This window comes from Erinaceus europaeus, chromosome 20 (genome assembly GCF_950295315.1).
Source record: "Erinaceus europaeus chromosome 20, mEriEur2.1, whole genome shotgun sequence".
Taxonomy (NCBI): Eukaryota; Metazoa; Chordata; class Mammalia; order Eulipotyphla; family Erinaceidae; genus Erinaceus; species Erinaceus europaeus.
This window is the reverse complement of record NC_080181.1, coordinates 44,478,170-44,495,359: the sequence shown is the minus strand read 5'-3', so window position 1 is coordinate 44,495,359 and position 17,190 is coordinate 44,478,170. Positions and strand designations below refer to the sequence as shown.

Here is a 17,190-nt window from a genome sequence, read left to right as displayed (position 1 = left end):
AGAAGGCGGCTTCTGAAGACAATAATTTAAAGGGGAAAAAAAGATTTATTCACTTATAACAGAGAGAACCAGAGCAGCACTCTGGCATATGCAATGCTGGGGATCAAACATGAGACTTCCTGCCTTAGGTTCAAGGCTCAACCCACTGTGCCGCCTCCTGGGCCCTTAAAACATACTGGTGCTGAATAGTTCAGAATAACCCAGGAAGTGTTACCATTGCCACGACCCCGAGCCTCCACATCAGGAAGCAGATCTTTCAAAATCTGGAAGTGATGGGGCACATTCTGCCACCAGGTTCAAGAGTATGGGGGGTGAATTCAGATGCGCACCCCTAGCTCCAGACTCCAATACAGAGACATACTCTGGATGGTTAATTTACCAAATGGGGGGTATCCCTCAAAGGTGGCTATTTATCTGTTGGGCAAATGACCCCAACAGGCAGAGCTGGGCATAAAGACTGATGTCACTTTATCACCAAATAACCTCACCAGAATGTTCAAGAACCCTAACTTCCTTTCACTGTGCCTGTTTTTCTGTCAAGTCCTCTGAGGCCCTGCCCAGAAGACCCAAGAGAGCTGTTCATAGTAATGTGGACTCAAAAGTAAGGAAACTTTGATTGATTGATTGATTGATTGATTGATTGACTGGTTTTTGCCACCAGAGTTATCACTGGGGTTTGGCACTTGCATGAGTCCACCATTCCCAGCAGCCTTTTTTTTTTTTAAGTAGAGGATAAGAGACAGAGAGACATAAAGAGGAAGAAGAAGAGAGAGAGAAAAAGAGAAAGGAGAGATACCCGCAGTACACTTCACAACTCATGAAGCTTCCCCCCTGCAGGCACTTGAACCCAGGTCCTGAAGCAATGTAACCTGTGCACTCTACTGTGTGTGCCACGGCCCGGTCCCAACACTAAAGGAACCCTTATCCATCTCTGCCTTCATCTGTGATAAATCTGTCCCTGAGCAGCTGATGGAGTTCCACAAACAGAAACACGGCTTCCTGGACTTTTCATAATGGGGTGTTTCTGCAACAACATCTCACCTATTTCTTCAAGGACTCTGCTCATGGAAGCAGCCTTCTGGGGGTGCGGGGGGTTTTCACATGCCTTTGGGGGGAATCTGACAAGCTGGTGTAGGGAAGCAGGTGTCAAGGGAGGAAGCCTGAGAGGTCAAAGTGAAAGGGGACCGGGCACATGCCACAGACTCAGCCAACTGCTGGCCCCAGGGACCCTGGGTGTGATGCGGAAAGCTTTGGGGAGTCCTCCCAGTTCAAGCTCCTCATTACCATTCTCTCCCAGGCAAAAGAAGTTTCTATTTTTGCCTGATGCTTTCCAGTTCCCCTGAGGCCCCAGAGGGCGGCTGCAGTTTTCCTTGCTGCTCAGGAGGCTCCGGGCAGCTGAGAGAGGATCTTGAAGCCGGCTGAGAGCCAGAGGGAGGCAGTGCCTGCCAATCACAGCAAATGGGGACATGAACGGGCAGCCGCATAAGGACACATATGCCCTTGGTCTGGCAGAATCAGGCAAGGGCTAGCCCAGAGAGCCTGGCCTGCTCCATTCTGTAAGGATTGTGACAGTGACAAGCACCAACTACCTGTCACAGATGAACTTTAGAAAGAAATTACGAGGCTGGGTAGACAGTATAATGGTTCCGTAAGAGTCTGAGGCTCTGAGGCCTCTAGTTCAATCCCCAGCATCACCATAAGCTAGATCCCTACCTTACCAGAAAAAGATAGATACAGAATGGGGATAAGAATCGACCAGCTAGAAACCAGACATCCTTCATTCTACACCCCAAAAAGAATTTTGGTCCATACTCCCAGAGGAGGAAATGTTAGAGGAAGATAATCAGAGGGGTCTGTACCCCAGTTCCACCAGCACCCAGAATTTTTGTGACACAGAACCTTTTATTTACCCCATCACTGAGAAGGAAGAGATTTTAGAGAGCACCTAAGAAAGTCAGGCATTGTTTCACTTATCTGAAAGGAAAGCAGAAAAAGGAAGAACGACTATGAGATGATTTCACTCTCAAATGGAATATGGAGAATTGAAACACATGAATTTGAAAAAATAAAATATAAATAAATAAATGAATAAATAAATATGGTCAACCCTTAACTAGGACCTTGGGAAAGCTATGGTACTGACCACTGGCAGGGGAGACACAGAACTTTGGAGGTAGAATTAAACCCCTATTATCTTATAATCTTGTAAATCACTATTAAATCACTAATAGTAAGTTGTCAAAAAAAAAAAAGGAAGTAAAGATAATGTTAATGCTTACAGAAACAGAGTAGGACTCCACTCTGGCCGAGGTGCCAGAATTGAACCAGAGACCTTTACTTTACTCTTGAAAGTCCCATATTCTACCTCCTGCTGACATCTTTCCAGCTTCCTGCCCATGAACATTTTTATTTCTGCTGCCAAGGTTATCACTAGGACTTGGTGCCTATAAGGTCCCACTGTTCCCAGCTGCCATCTTGCTTTCTTTTTTGATAGAGGGTGATAGATAGATAGATAGACAGATAGATGGATAGATAGATAGATAGATAGATAGATAGATAGATAGATAGATAGATAGGGAAATAAATAGAGAGGCTGCAGCACTGCTCCACTGCTCATGAAGCTTCCCCTCCACAGGTGGGAACTCATGGTGTGAACTCAGTTCCCTGTGCATAGAAAAGTATGTGCCGGGAGTCAGGCAGTAGCGCAGCGGGTTAAGCACAGGTGGCACAAAGCGCAAGGACCAGCATAAGGATCCCAGTTTGAGCCCCCGGCTCCCCACCTGCAGGGGAGTCACTTCACAGGCGGTGAAGCAGGTCTGCAGGTGTCTATCTTTCTCTCCCCCTCTCTGTCTTCCCCTCCTCTCTCCATTTCTCTCTGTCCTATCCAACAACGAAGACAGACAACAATAATAACTACAACAATAAAACAACAAGAGCTGCAAAAAGGGAATAAATAAATAAATATTAAAAACAAAGTCAATAGAAATAATTGACAAAAAAAAGAAAAAGAAAAGTATGTGCCTTGGAATAGGGCACCAAATTAAAAATCTCTGGGTTGAGGGTGAGGGTGGATTTTCGACTTCACTGGAGGGGGAGGGGGCAGGATGGGATGGGACACAGTCTTTTGGTGGTGGGAATGGTGTTTGTGTACACTCCTATTAACTTTTAGTCATATAAATCACCATTTAATTAATATGAGAGGGGTAAAAATTGATTGTCTCAGACTTTTGGATGCACAGACCATAGGCTGAGTTGTGTACCTTACATCCAAATATTTTGCTTGTTTTTATTTATTTATCTACCTATATGTTTATTTATTTGATAGACACAGGGAGAAATTGAGAAAAGAGGGAGAGAGACAGAGAGACACCTGCAGCTCTACTTCACCACTCGTGAAGCTTTCCCCCTGCAGGTGGGGATCAGGGGCTTGAACCTGGGTCCTTGTACACTGTAATGTGTGCACTTAACCAGGTGCACCACCACCTGGTCCCATTTTTTAAATCAGAACACTACTCATCTCTGGCTTACGGTAGTGCCGAGAGTTGATTCTGGGACCTGGGAGTTCAGGCATGAAAGTCTTTTTGCATAACTGTTATGTTCTCTCCCTCTTGGCCTCAACATCAAGTACTTTCAGGGACGAAAAAGCAAAAGCCCACAGAGCTAAAGTGACTTTGCCAGCCTGGAGAGCAACAGAATGAAAGTTTAATTATGTCGCAATAATTCCCTCCTTGCACTGAAACCCTGGGCTGTCTGCATTGTGGTTTGCACACAATCCTTAATTCTCTGCGAGTCTAGAGGCCGCCCTGCCAGTGGAGCCTCACACAATCATAATCTAGCAGAAATGAGATTTCACTCCACTTGATCTGTCTTTTTCTCTTTAGTTTCTCCTAAGCAAAGCAGGGCAGGCTAAATGATCAGTGGGTAATTGTAGCAAATGTGTGGGCAGGAAGGTGGAACAGACATGAAGCACCCCTGCACCACCTTCCTCTCTCTGGACGACAGACAGCTTTGACCCTGGCTCACATTATTTTACAGAAAATCTCCAGGAAGCTTTCTGGCAGAATTTTCTCTTAATTAGCCTCATAAAAAAAGCACTGCATTGGTGATTAGGGCCATGCTTGTACATCCTCGCTTTTTTTTTTTCCTCTCTCTCTCTTTCTTTTAAAGTATTTTTTAAAGACATTTTTAAGTTGGGAGGCAGACAGTATGGTACACCCGATTAAGTGCACATGGTACTAAGCACTAGGACCCGTGCAAAGATATGGGTTCAAGTCCCTGGCTCCCCACCTACAGGCTGGACTCTTCACAGGTAGGCCTGCAAGTGTCTACCTTTTTCTCTCTCCCTATCTCCCCCTCTCTCAAGTTCTTTCTGTCCTAACCAATAAATTGGGGGGAAAATGGCTGCCAGGAGCAGTAGATTCATCATGCCGGCACTGAGCCCCAGTAACAACCCTGGAGGCAAAAAAAAAAAAAGACTTTTTTAACTTCACTTAATTTGGTAGGACAGAGAGAAATTGAGTGGGAAGAGAGGGAGAGGGAGAGATACAGAGACAGAGACAGAGACAGACACCTGCAGCCCACTTCAGCACTTGTGAAGCTTCCCCCTTCCCTGAAGGTGGAAACCAAGGGCTTGAGCCCAGGTCCTTATACACGATAACATGTGCAGTTAACCAGGTGTGCCACCACCCAGCCCCCTTTTCCCTTATTTTATTTTTTTTAGAACTGATGCAAAGACCAAAGGAAGGATCAGTAAAATCATTTCTTCACACCACTGTCTGTATGTATGAGGTCTGGGGACTCAGAGGAGGGGGACTTACTCAGAGTCACCGATTATTGCTGCAGGACCAAAGTTCAGGAGTTAAGGAGTCGGAGGAGGGTGCATTTCACCCTGCAGATACACCCCCTACTCCAGGACTGTGCCATCTAGAAGCCCATCTGCTCCACAGGCCTGGTGACATGTGGCAAATCCAGGATCTCCCTGGGTGACATCAGAAATGATAGTGGACAGTCAAGCTACCTGGGTCCATACATTCTCAGCAGAGTCCTAATCTGTACCCAGGGAGGTTCCCCACTGGAGGCCCATACATACATATCTGGGGGAGCCCAAAGGGTCTTCTGCTAACCATTAGCCCAAAGAGCCCACAAGCAGTAACATGAAGGTTCCAGAAACCCCTGAGAGTCGCATGCAGTTGTGGAAGGACTATGCCCTGGCGTCACCCAACTCCACCTGACCTTTCATATGTCCAGGTGGCAGTGGCACCCAGTGCACCTGTGACTCAATACTACCCACCTATGGCCCATCACTGTCCACCTGAGTCCTCCCATCACCGTGCATCTATTTTGCTTTTAATTACACAACTTATTTTATTTACTTATTATTGGATACAGAGAGAAACTGAACGGGGATGAGAAGACAAGGAAAGAGACAGACACCTGTAGCCCTGCTTCACCACTCGTGAAGCTTTCCTCCTGCTGCTGGTGTCCAGGGACTTGAACTTAGGTCTTTGTGCACTGTAATGTGTACCCTTAACTAGGTGAGCTCACCTGGCCCCCACTGTGCAGCTGTGACCCATCACTGTGCACCTGTGGCCCATAACACCTGCACCTTCCCTAGCCTCAGTCCTGCCTGGAAGTGGGCACAACCTTCCCAGGTCACCTAGCACTGGGTCTTCCCCTCCTCCCGGGGAAGCTGACGCTTCTCGGGTCTGGCCAGAGCCCCCAGCAGACATCTAGATTGTGCCAAAGTAGCTTTTGTTCAGCGGTGGCCCTTGGTGGCAGGGTTGAAGGTGCTGCAGAGTTTGGGGTGACAGTGGGGTAGGGCGGGGCAACCTGGGGCAGAGTATATGCCCACCCACTGGAGCTTGATGGACAAGTGGCTGCACCAATGAACACTGGAGCTGCTCCCAAAACCACTGTGTATGTGGGATGTAGAGTGGGGGTGGGTGGATGGAGAGGTTTGAGGGTGCCAGGGGACTGTACCCACAGTGGCCCAGCAAAGACCCAGCCAGACACAGTCGCCTGCCACATAGTGGGGAGAGGGTCATCTCAAGGATTTGAGATGATAAATCTGGGGTTCCCATTCAAAAGACAATTGCCCCCAGCCAAGTCATGTGGATCTGCAAAAGTGAGATGTCCTAAACACCATTGGGGGGGGGGGGAGGCACAGAAACAGGGAGATCAAACGGTTCTGGGAGGACCACACCCCTGACCAGGGAGAAGCTGAAGGCTCATCTCAGAACAGAAGGAGAGTCTCCATGACCAGGGCTAAGGGACACAAAGTAAGGACAGGGCAGGTGGGCAAGGGCAGGAGAGACGGCAAAAGGAAACCGGGAATACAGGCAGGACCCAAGGAAAAACCTGGAGGGGACAGAGGCTCCTCTTCTGCATGGTGCTCCCATGTGGTGGCCAAGGGCTCGAATCGGGGTCTTCACGCACAGTATAGTGTGTTATCTACTGGGCGAGCCATTTCCTGGACCCCATTTTATTATTTGCATGAGAAAGGGCAGGGAGAAGAGACTGAAACTGACCCAAGAGACACTCGGTTCGGGCATATGCACTGCCAGGGATAAAACCTGGAGTCTCAGCTGTGAAAGTCGTGGACTCCAACAGTGAGCTATCTCCCCGACTCTAAACTTTTCATCTTAAGAAATAAACAGCACTCATCTCCCTCACAGGCCAGTAGGAGGCTGACTGACTTCCAGGAGACAGAATCAGGAATATCCCTTAGAACACCAGAGACAGAGAACAGGGGAATCTTACTTACGGTTACAAGAATGGGGGGGGGGGTGTCACACACTCACAACTAAAAGAAAGATGGCAGAGCTGATGGAAGCAACCACCTGGTGAGGTGAAATGTATTTCTGCACTGTGAGAAGACTTATTACTAGGGAAATTTAGCCACTGATTGATAACCTGCCCACAAGTTTCCCCTCAGGGCCAGAGAGTATTAACAGGAATGTCAAGTTCTGTCTAATATGAATCCCTCTTCAGAAAAAAAAAAAAGTGGTTGAGATGCTGAATGTTTTGAGTCCAGCAGAAGCTCTGTACTAAAGCCAAAGCAAGACAGAATGAGAAAGGTAAATGACAAGCTTACTGATAAACGATGCAAAAAAAAAAATCCTTTAGGATTTTGTTTTTGTACAACATTAGCCAAGTCAACTTGGCAAATTCTGAGCAGATACAGAATGATGAAGTGCGGCTTTGTCCCAAGGATGTCAAATGGGTGTAACATTAAAAGGTTGTTCAAGCAGTCACATGAGTGATTGATGTAACAGAGCATTTCAATCAGGACAGGAAAGCTATTTCACAGAATTCAACATGCATTCATAATTAAAGAGGTGAAGACTCTCAGGAAATGCAGAGCAGAAGGAGGACTTACCTAACAGACCACAAACAAGAGACAGGAGAGGGTAAAGAGAGTTGGGTGATCTAGTACATGATGGTGGAAAAGGACTGAAGTTAGTGGTGGGATTGGTGCATAGACACATATCACCGGGAGATGAGAAATTGTGCCCATGTGTCAACAACTGTCCTGTAAACCATTCTGTCCCCCATAAAATAATTGGAATCAAGAACTGACAGTGGACAGCTATGATAAACCAACATCCTGCTTAATGGTGGACCACTAAGCTATAGTCCCTAGTCTAATAGCAGACCATTAGATACAGGAGGAACTAAGGCAAGATCAAGCCACATCTCCCATCTGAGTTCACAGAATTCCTCCCAGGCCTAGCCAGAGAAATAAAGAAAGCAGACAGAAATTAAAGGATGAGCAGAGGAGTGGATGGGCTCCGACCGGCATGATTTGCAGGGGACATACTGTTCACAGGAGACAGTGAGGGGCCCTACAGACAACTCAGCAAGTTGCTGGATGAGATATCAACGCACAAATGCAGCAGCCACCGCAAAAGGTCATTTTCAAAGAGGTTCCACCTGGACAGTAACCAAAAATATACTGAGGAGTCAACCTACTGAAAAATAAAAACAAATAATAATAAGTAAATAAATAAAAGCAAGACTTTTACAGAAAAAAAAAAAACCTGCTGTGTTAATGAAAACTTTCAAGTGGTAAAGCAGAGTTGCAGGTGTGTCTCTGTCTCTGTCTCTCTCTCGCTCGCTCTTGCTCACTCTCTCTCTCTCTGTCACCTCCTTCCCTCTGGATTTCTGGCTATCTCTATCCAATAAATAAAGATAATAACAAAAAAATTAAAAGAACTTTATTTTTCCCAATGCAACAAAATGTGCCAATCTTTTTTGGTTTTATTATTTTTGGATTTTTCCCCACTTGGAGATTACAGAATTTGTCTACATTTTTTCAGTACTTAAGGCAATTATCTAAAGCCATTGAAACAGATGAAAACAGATTTCAAGGAAGTTTTATCATTTTTTAAATGGCTATTGTGAAATGGTGGGAAATACATATATGTCTCTGCCTACAGTTTCTGATATAGAGCTCCTGAAACCCTTGTAAATAGGGCTTGAGCGTGACAGAAGTGAATGAAGGGACTCTGGGTAGCCTCCTGGATGGGGACTGGTCACTGGAAAGACCAAGTAGAGATGAGAAACTTGGGGTTTTCACCATCCCCATTCTACTCTCTCAACAAGAGGATGAGAAAGGTAGTAAATGACCAAACATGCCTATGTACTAAGACCCAGTTTTAAGCCCCCAGTCCTTAACTGCAGAGGGAAAGCTTTGCAAGCAGTGAAGCAGTGCTGCAGGTGTCTCTCTTTCTCTGTCCCTCTCTACCTACCCCTTCTCTCTCTGTCTCTATCTTTAAAAAAAACTGAATAAAAATCTATTGTTATTTTAAAAAGGGGGGAGTAGAAGTTACACCGGGGACTTGAATTAGCCTGTCAGTGGGGGTGAGGTAGACTTTAGGGAGTGAGCCTTTAGCCTATGGAGGACATCAGAACAGAATTATTAGGGGGAGCCCAATAACTGCTTAGTGCTGGGCAAGCATCCTGTACCACAGCGGTGTGAGAAGTGGTGTGAGTAAATAGTATGGTGAGAGCAATGCAGAAACTCCACAGGAAGAAAACCTGAATTTTCCCAATGTAACAATGCAATGGTTCCCAAAGCAGGCTTTTCTCGCTTAATAGAGGAAATACTGATGTGCAGGATTGTTATTGTCACAGGGGCGCGCGCGCGCGCACACACGCGCGCACACACACACACACACACACACAAACACACACACACCCCAAGATCTACATTAGCACTACGAAGAGATTGTTTCTGCTTAAGATTTCACTCAGGGATTTTCCATCAGTATTCTTAAGTGAGGTTAGTGTGGAGGTCTCTTTCATCAACTAATCTGCAGGTTTTCATCTTTTTTTTTTTTTCTGTGCTATGGAGTATTTTAAATTGCAGTGAGATTATCTTTCGTTTGAAGATTTGATAGACTTCTTCCATGAGGCAATGAGATTTTTATATGTGTTTAATGAAAATGGGTTGGTTTAAACTTTCTGTGTCCATGGGGGTCAGTTTGGGTAATTGTATTTTCTTTGAGACACATATCCTTTTTATCCGGGACTCTACATGTATTTGCACAGCATGGCAAAAAGTAGCTGCTAATGATTTTGTAAATGTCCTCTGTTATGTTGATTACTTCTGTCATTTCCTGTTTTGCATATCTGTATGTATTCTTTCACATATATACATGTTATAATTGATAGGTAACTCTGTATTTCTTCCAGATGTATAACACAGCAATTTGATATTTGTGTATCTCAGCTACTTTCAAATTTATAATAATGTTATTAACTAGAGCTTTCCCCCTGAAAGCTCATTGAAAGCTCATTGAAAGCTCATTTCCTCGCACATTGTAACACATGGTGCTCAACCAGGTGTGCCACCACCCACCTGCCCCCACCCCTGCCCCCCAACTAAGAAAAGTTCTTATGAGGGTGAAGGTGAACACTGTAAAGTGAAAAACCAAATAACCATATAATAACCAGCAGTGATCATTACTCCCTTGACTTGATTTACAATTTTTTTAAAAAGTTCTTTTTCTAATGAATTTCCATTTTAAAGATAGAAATCCAAAATATTTCCTGTGTCACTGTTTTGTTATCAAACAAAGACATGACACTCCCTGGCGTGTGCTCCATCTCATCGTTCAAAATTGAGACACAAACAATAACTCCAAGTGGCCACAGAGATTTACAGAACTGCAGAAGCTCCCATGTGGCTTCACTATCTTTACAATGATGGTGCTACTACTACTTATTTCCAACTGCCCATTTAAACACAGGAGCATGCAGTCCCAGAGAAGGAGCCCTCCACAGTAGGTGTATGAATGATGCTGAACTATTAGGAACTCGCTTTCTCAGCGCGCAGGTTTGTGAAAGCCTACTTGTGTCAGCGAATGACTGTGTAATTGTGAGTTCTCCAAAATTAACACCCGTGCAGAAAGCAATGTTTATTAAAGCATCAGTAATATAAATGGGTTTGTTTGAAGCTTCGCCTGCACCTTGGCAAGATGCAATAAGAATAGGGATATTGCTTAGGAATTAGACCAACAAAAGATTTTTTTTTAAAGAAGAGCAATTCTCACTTAGCTTCTTATCAACAATGCTGAGCAACAGTGATTATAAAAATAAAGCACACTGATTTCTAGTCCGTTTTGCTCCTGTTTTTAAATTATCTTCTGACCACGCAACCCCTTATTGCCTACACCCTGATCATCTTACATATCAATCATTTTAGTCAGTTTTTTAAATAGGGCAGGTGAGTAGAATACTCTTTCAAATGTTGCCTCTGGGCTAGCAAATTAGCTCACCTGGATAGTGTACCTGCTTGGCCAGGTGCATAACCCAGGTTCAAGTCTAGTCTCCACCACACTGGAGGAAGCTTCAGTGCTGTGGTCTCTGTCTGTCTGTCTTTCTTTAGATCTTAAAAAGTCATCCCACAATGGTGAATGAAACTTCTATGATAACAAAATGAAAAAAATGCATCTTCAGAAATCACTTTGTAAGCCGTAAAACTTAAAGGACAACTGGCTAAATATAAAATCCTTCGATCACATTTTTTTTTTAGTTTCTTGAGACTGTTGTGTCATTCTTGTCGTGCTTTGGTTGTTCCTGCCATGAAGTCTGATACCAATTTGATGTTTTTTTCTTTTGAAAGTAACTAGGCCATTTTGCCTGGAGATATCACCCAGTTGGCCTTATCTTTATCTTTAAAGTCTAGCAGCTTTAGAGCACAAACCCTGAGCTGGTCATGCCAAGAACACTAGTGGGATATTTCCATGTATATTCAGATCTTACTTTATTTCAGTAAAACGTTCATGAATCACAGAGTTCTATTCCACTACTTTGCTTTCCCTTTTCAGTGTCTCCAGTTATAGGTATGGTGGATCTTTCCCAATTACCATCTTAGTTTTGACCCTTTCTCTTTATCTCTGCATTTCAGCTTTGTCTCTCTTTATTTCTTTAATCTTATTGCCACCAAGGTTGTCACTGGGGCTCAGTGCCAGCATTATCTATCCAGCACTCCCGGCCACCATCCTTCTTTCTATTTTTTATTTGATAAGGCAGAGAGAAATTGAGAGGGGAAGGGAGACAGAAAGGGAGAGACAGAGGGGAAAAGAGAGACACCACTCATGTAGTGTTCCCCCTCTGCACATACGAACCAGGGACTTGAACCTAGGTCCTTGTGCATGTTAACATGTGGCATTTAACCAGGTACATCACCGCCAACTCGTGAGCCCCCTTTGCACTCTTTCAATGGCTGATATTTTGAATTATGACATCAAGGACCTGCTCACTGCACCTGTTCATAACACAAGAGATGATGGAAGCTACTCTCTCTCTCCGTCATGCAGTTTCCTGAAAGTAGCCTTCTGGGTGAGTATTAGAATTATGAGACAGGGGCAGGGGGTAGCATGGTAGTTTACACAACAGACTTTCATGCCTGCAGCTCTGAGATCCCAAATTCAAAACCCAGTACTGGGGCTGGGTGGTGGCATACTGGTTGAGTACTCACATCACAGTGTGCAAGGACCTGGGCTCAAGCCCATTTCTCACCTTTCGGAGGGAAGCTTCACAGATGGTGAAGCAAGGCTGAAGGTGTCTCTCTCTCTCTCTCTCTCCCTCTCTCTCTCTCTCTCTCCCTCTCCCTCTCCCTCCTTCCTTCCCTACCTCCCTCTTCCCTCTCAATTTCTCTTTATCCAAATATAATATAAAAAAAGAAAAGGGAGGGTGTTTTTGTTTGTTTGTTCATTCCTCCAGGGTTATCGCTGGGGCTCAGTGCCTGCACTACAAATCCACTGCTCCTGGAGTCCATTTTCTCCATTTTGTTGCTGTTGTTGTTGTTATTGCTATTGCTGTTGGATAGGACCGAGAGATATCAAGAGAAGAGGGGAAGACAGAAGAGAGGGAGAGAAAGACAGACACCTGCAGACTTGCTTCACCGCTTGTGAAGCAACACCCTTGCAGGTGGAGGGAAAGTGTGTTTCCAAAGTCTACCTTTCAAATGGCAGGAGTTATTATAATGCTAGAAATCAGAAAGCACACATCTCTGTGTGTGACATTCAAGACCACGAGCAGGTGAGCAGCCCACTGCGGTTTCACACCATGCTGTGTCTTATATGTTGTGTTACATGAGTCTTAAAGAATAATGGGAAAGGTTTAAATTATTCTGCCACAAGAAGGAAAACCTAAGAACAGACAAGCAGCAGAGCTGCTCCACCTGAAAGTCACATTGCTGTGTGAGCAAGCAGTAGGACACTCAAGCGTGCGTCTGGAACATGTGACTTTACAAAGTCAGGCACCAAGAAGTTTCCACAGACCCTGCCTGGCTGGAGCGATGCTGATGTTCCTTGGCAGACACAGTGCCTTGCACATGAGAAGAGCTGCACCCTCTTCATTCAGGTTCCGCCATCTACATGGGAACATTCCAGGAACCACAGAATGATTCAGAGCTGAATTCATCACGCTTCTCCCACCTGGAATTCTGTACACGTTGGGCCCCTTCAATCTTTAACTGCTTTTCGACTTTCATTTCAGTGGCCTGTGAAACCTACCTGCTGAGAAACCACATCCCTAATCTGGATTCCTGCCCCCACATGCCTTTCTGGACAGCCTGGGGTCAGGAAGCTTCATGTCTCATCTGCCAGAACATAGGAACATCTGTGAAGTGAGTGCTTCATACCACACCGTGTTTCCTTTTATCTGTTTGTCCAGGATCCAATGCAGAATTTAGCCTTATTTTTTGCCACCAGGGTTATCACTGGTGCTCAGTGTCTACAGAGCTCCACCACTCCTGGTGGGATTTTTCCTTTTTTGATAGAAGGAAAGGAAGAGAGAGAGAGAGAGAGAGAGAGAGAGAGAGAGAGAGGACACCTGCCACACAGCTCCACCTCTCGCCAAACTTCCCCTTGCAGGCAGGGATAAAGACTTGAACCCAGGTCCTCATGCATAGTAGCATGTGCACTCTACCAGGTGGGCCATCATCCAAGTCCCCAACATGCAGAATTTGAAGTTATAACTTATATTTGTTATATAACATCAGCATGACTCCAGTGTTTAAAAAGTAACGGCCCTAATTCTATCTGACTTTAACCAGAACCATTCAAGAGGACAGCTAGGGCAACCCCTCTAGTGGGGACTCACCAGAGCTGATCAGAACAGGACAGATTTAGTGCAGACACCACAGTGCTATGGATAGTTTTCTAAAACCCAGTCTGACCCTGTGAGGAGGCCCAGGCACACACACCTCCTGAACATTCCCATATAAGAGGATAAGTCCCAGAGGCTGAGAAGCCTTCTTCCCCTTCCATCTGCTTCCAACAAGACACGGGCATGTGCTCACACCCCCACACACACATCTGTTGTCAGCGAGAGGACACTTCTAGGCACCTATGTCATGCCTCAAACACATTCCACTTGGACTTAGTGATGAGCTCTGGCCCAGGTTGGTGAAGGACTTCGGGTGCTCACCCCCACAGGACCCTGAAGACCACGCCCTAGAAGGCTGGGAAGTGGCACATCTGGTTGAGTGCACACATTACCATACCCAAAGACCAGGGTTCAAGCCCTCACTCTCTACTCTCAAGGGGGATGATTTACGTCTGCAGATGTCTTTCTCTCTTCTTCTCTATCTCCCCCACCCCTCTCAATTTCTACCAAATAAAATAGAAAAAGAAGGAAAAAAATAGCCACTGACAACAGTGGATTCATAGTGCCATATCAAGCCCTAGAGATAACCCTGGTGGCAATTTAAAATAATAATAATAATAATAAATTTTAAAAAGACCATGCCCTGGGCCCCTGAGTACTGCCCACTAGGGAGAGGCAACTTCTCAGAAGATCGGGCCAGCAACAAGGCTCCTCCCACTGTCAGAGCTTTGACGTACAGAGCCTGTGACCTCACCACAACACTGTACACGGTCAACACTATCGCTGTGTCACAGATGAAGAACTGAGGCACATAGGGAATCGGGCGGTAGCACAGCGCACGTGGTTAAGCGCACGTGGCATGAAGCGCAAGGACAGGATCTCAGTTCGAGCCTCCAGCTCCCCACCTGCAGGGAAGTTGCTTCACAATCAGTGAAGCAGGTCTGCAGGTGTCTGTCTTTCTCTCCCCCTCTCTGTCTTCCCCTCCTCTCTCCATTTCTCTCTGTCCTATCCAACAATGACGACAACAATAATAACTACAACAATAAAACAACAAGGGCAACAAAAGGGAATAAATTAATTAGTTAACTAAAGAAAGAAAGAAAGAGAGAGAGAGAGAGAGAAAGAAAGAAAGAAAGAAACTGAGGCACCAAGGAAGTAAAGTCCCTGTACTGGAATGCCCAGCTTAACAGCAAACTCTGAGGGTACAAATGAAGTCCCCACTGGTCTATCCTGCCTTACTCTCGCTTGCTCACTCTCTCGATCTCCCTCCCTCCCTCCCTCTCCTCCACATTCACATCCCTTTCTCAGGTAATCCAGAATCCTGCGGTGTCATTCCCTACAATCTGGTGGCCATTTTCCCCCTTTTTCTCTATTTTATTTTATAGGACAAAGAGAAATTGAGAGGGGAAAGGAGGAGATAGAGAGGAAGAAAGAAAGACACCTGCAGACATGATTCATAGCCCGTGATGCATCGCCCCTGCAGGTGGAGAAGTGGTGGCTCAAACCCCGGTTGTTACACATGAAAACATGAGCACTCAGGTGTGTCACCATCCCCCCCCCCCGTAATTCCAGTTTGGTATAAGTGGTTTAATAATGTTTTATAAATTTCAAGGTCTCAGGGAGACCATTTCATATTCTAAAGCACACCAAGAGGCTCTCCCACCAGGCAATGGCAGGTGGCAACACCCTTTGTTAATGCAGCTCCAGGCCCGAGGTATCTGCACTGGCATCCTGACAGCACCATGAGCACTGCAGGAACAGGGATTTGGGGCATCACACTGAGAGCACAGGCCAAGGGCACAAGTGTGTCAGACACAGGTCTTCAATCTTACTAGATGCCCATGTAAGACAAGGACAGGCAATACAACAAAGACCAGTGACAGTGATTCCATTACAATCCCCCTTACACCATTGGGTGGGTGTAGATAGACCTCCAAAAGCCTCAGTACCCGTGTGGGGTGGTCCCCATAACAGAGTGGGGAGGCGACCCTGAATAGGCAGAAGACTCATGCAGGGAATCCCAGTGGAGACCAAAGGCACTGGAAAATCTCAGAATTAGAACTCGGGGCCCCTTTCCGAATCAAGATCCATATGGAGGAGAGCCACCAGGAAAGGCATCAGAATTTATCAGGACACAAACTACAGAGACCTGGGCAAGAGAAGGGTTGAGTTAGAGTAGAGAGCACCGGGGCAAGAAGAGCTGGGAGATGGCTCAACAGCTCAGGTTTAAGCCCCAGCACCACATGGGAGCTCCACAGAAGGCACTGGGATGGAGCAGTTCTGTGGCGTTTCTCCTCTCTTCCATTCTCCCCCTCCTACTCCTACTCCTCATCCTCCTCTTCCTCCTTCTCTCTCCTCCTTCTTCTATCTCTATCTCTCTCTGAAATTATGAAGAACAAAGTTTTCCTTGGAAGGATGTTTATCAGTGACATCAGCCATACACCAAGCACCTGCACTGCATAAAGAAAATAAAACTAGGGGCCAGGTGGTAGGTAGCGCACCTGGTTGAGCGCATATGTTATTACCATGATCAAATCAAGAACCTGGGTTCAAGCCCCTGGCCCCCACCAGCAGGGAGGAAGCTGCACAAGTGGTGAAACAGTGCTGCAGATGTCTCTCTGTCTCCCTCTCACTTAATCTCCCCACCTCCTCTCAATTTCTGTCCCTATCCAAAACAAATACCTCTCGGCTGCTCTGTTCCTTAAGAAAAAGAAAAAAAAAAATTAGATCCAGGAAATTTAGATCCAAAAAGATCTAAAAAAAATTAATACCCAAAAGTCCCATTTTCTGGAAATGCTACATATCAGTAACAGAAGAGCAAAATTGACCTATGTAGAAAAGTTGTCCTAGGGGCCAAGTGGTGGTGCATCTAAGGACCCAGGTTCAAATCCCTGGTCCCCACCTGCAAGAGGGAAGCTTCATAAGTGGTGAAGCACTATTACAAGTGTGTGTGTGTGTGTGTGTGTGTGTGTGTGTGTGTGTGTGTCCCCTCCCTAATTTCTGTCTCTATCAAAATAAATAAAATATTTTAATCAAAAGAAAAGAAAAGTTGTCCTGGATCATATCTCCTCCCAAAAATTCAGAAAAACAAATTTCACATTTAAAAGAACAAGAGAAAAACATTAAGATCAAACACCAGTACATGAAATCATTATTAAGGAAAAAGAGTCAGAAAGAAACTACAGAGCAGATTAACTTCCCTCCGAATAATGAAAGTATGCCACCAATATTTGTCCACAGAACAGATCAAAAAGGCAACCTGTGCTCCAAATTGAACAAAAAGAAATTAAGGGAAGACATAAAAGAACAATACGAATAAAAAAACTGAAGCACTCGGATGTTAGATGGTAGAATCAGGAAAGCAAGACTTGGAGGGGTGTTTTTTCATTAGCAATGAAAATGATTATTTTGGCACTTAAGAACAAACAAACTCCAAAGCAAATAAACAGAACAGATAATGCCATAAAACAGAAATAGAAACAGTTAATAAAGGAGTGAAAAAATTCTAGACAAAGTGACAGCTATTGAGAATAAAGAGTATCCCACACATCAACAATCAGGAATCATATA

At 45.1% G+C, this 17,190-nt stretch overlaps 1 protein-coding gene across 4 annotated transcripts in view; it reads right to left on the bottom strand.

Moving 5' to 3' along the window:
* Positions 1 to 17,190, bottom strand: part of APBA2 (amyloid beta precursor protein binding family A member 2) — a 134,139-nt gene that overhangs the window by 108,154 nt on the left and 8,795 nt on the right. Inside the window, exon 1 of one of the 4 annotated variants that reach the window (XM_060179276.1) lies at positions 4,818 to 4,836. The exons of the other annotated variants lie outside the window; for them this stretch is intronic. The gene's annotated coding sequence lies outside the window, so the exon portion shown is untranslated. Of the gene's footprint in view, positions 1 to 4,817; positions 4,837 to 17,190 lie in introns of those variants that run through there. 4 annotated transcript variants of the gene reach the window in all.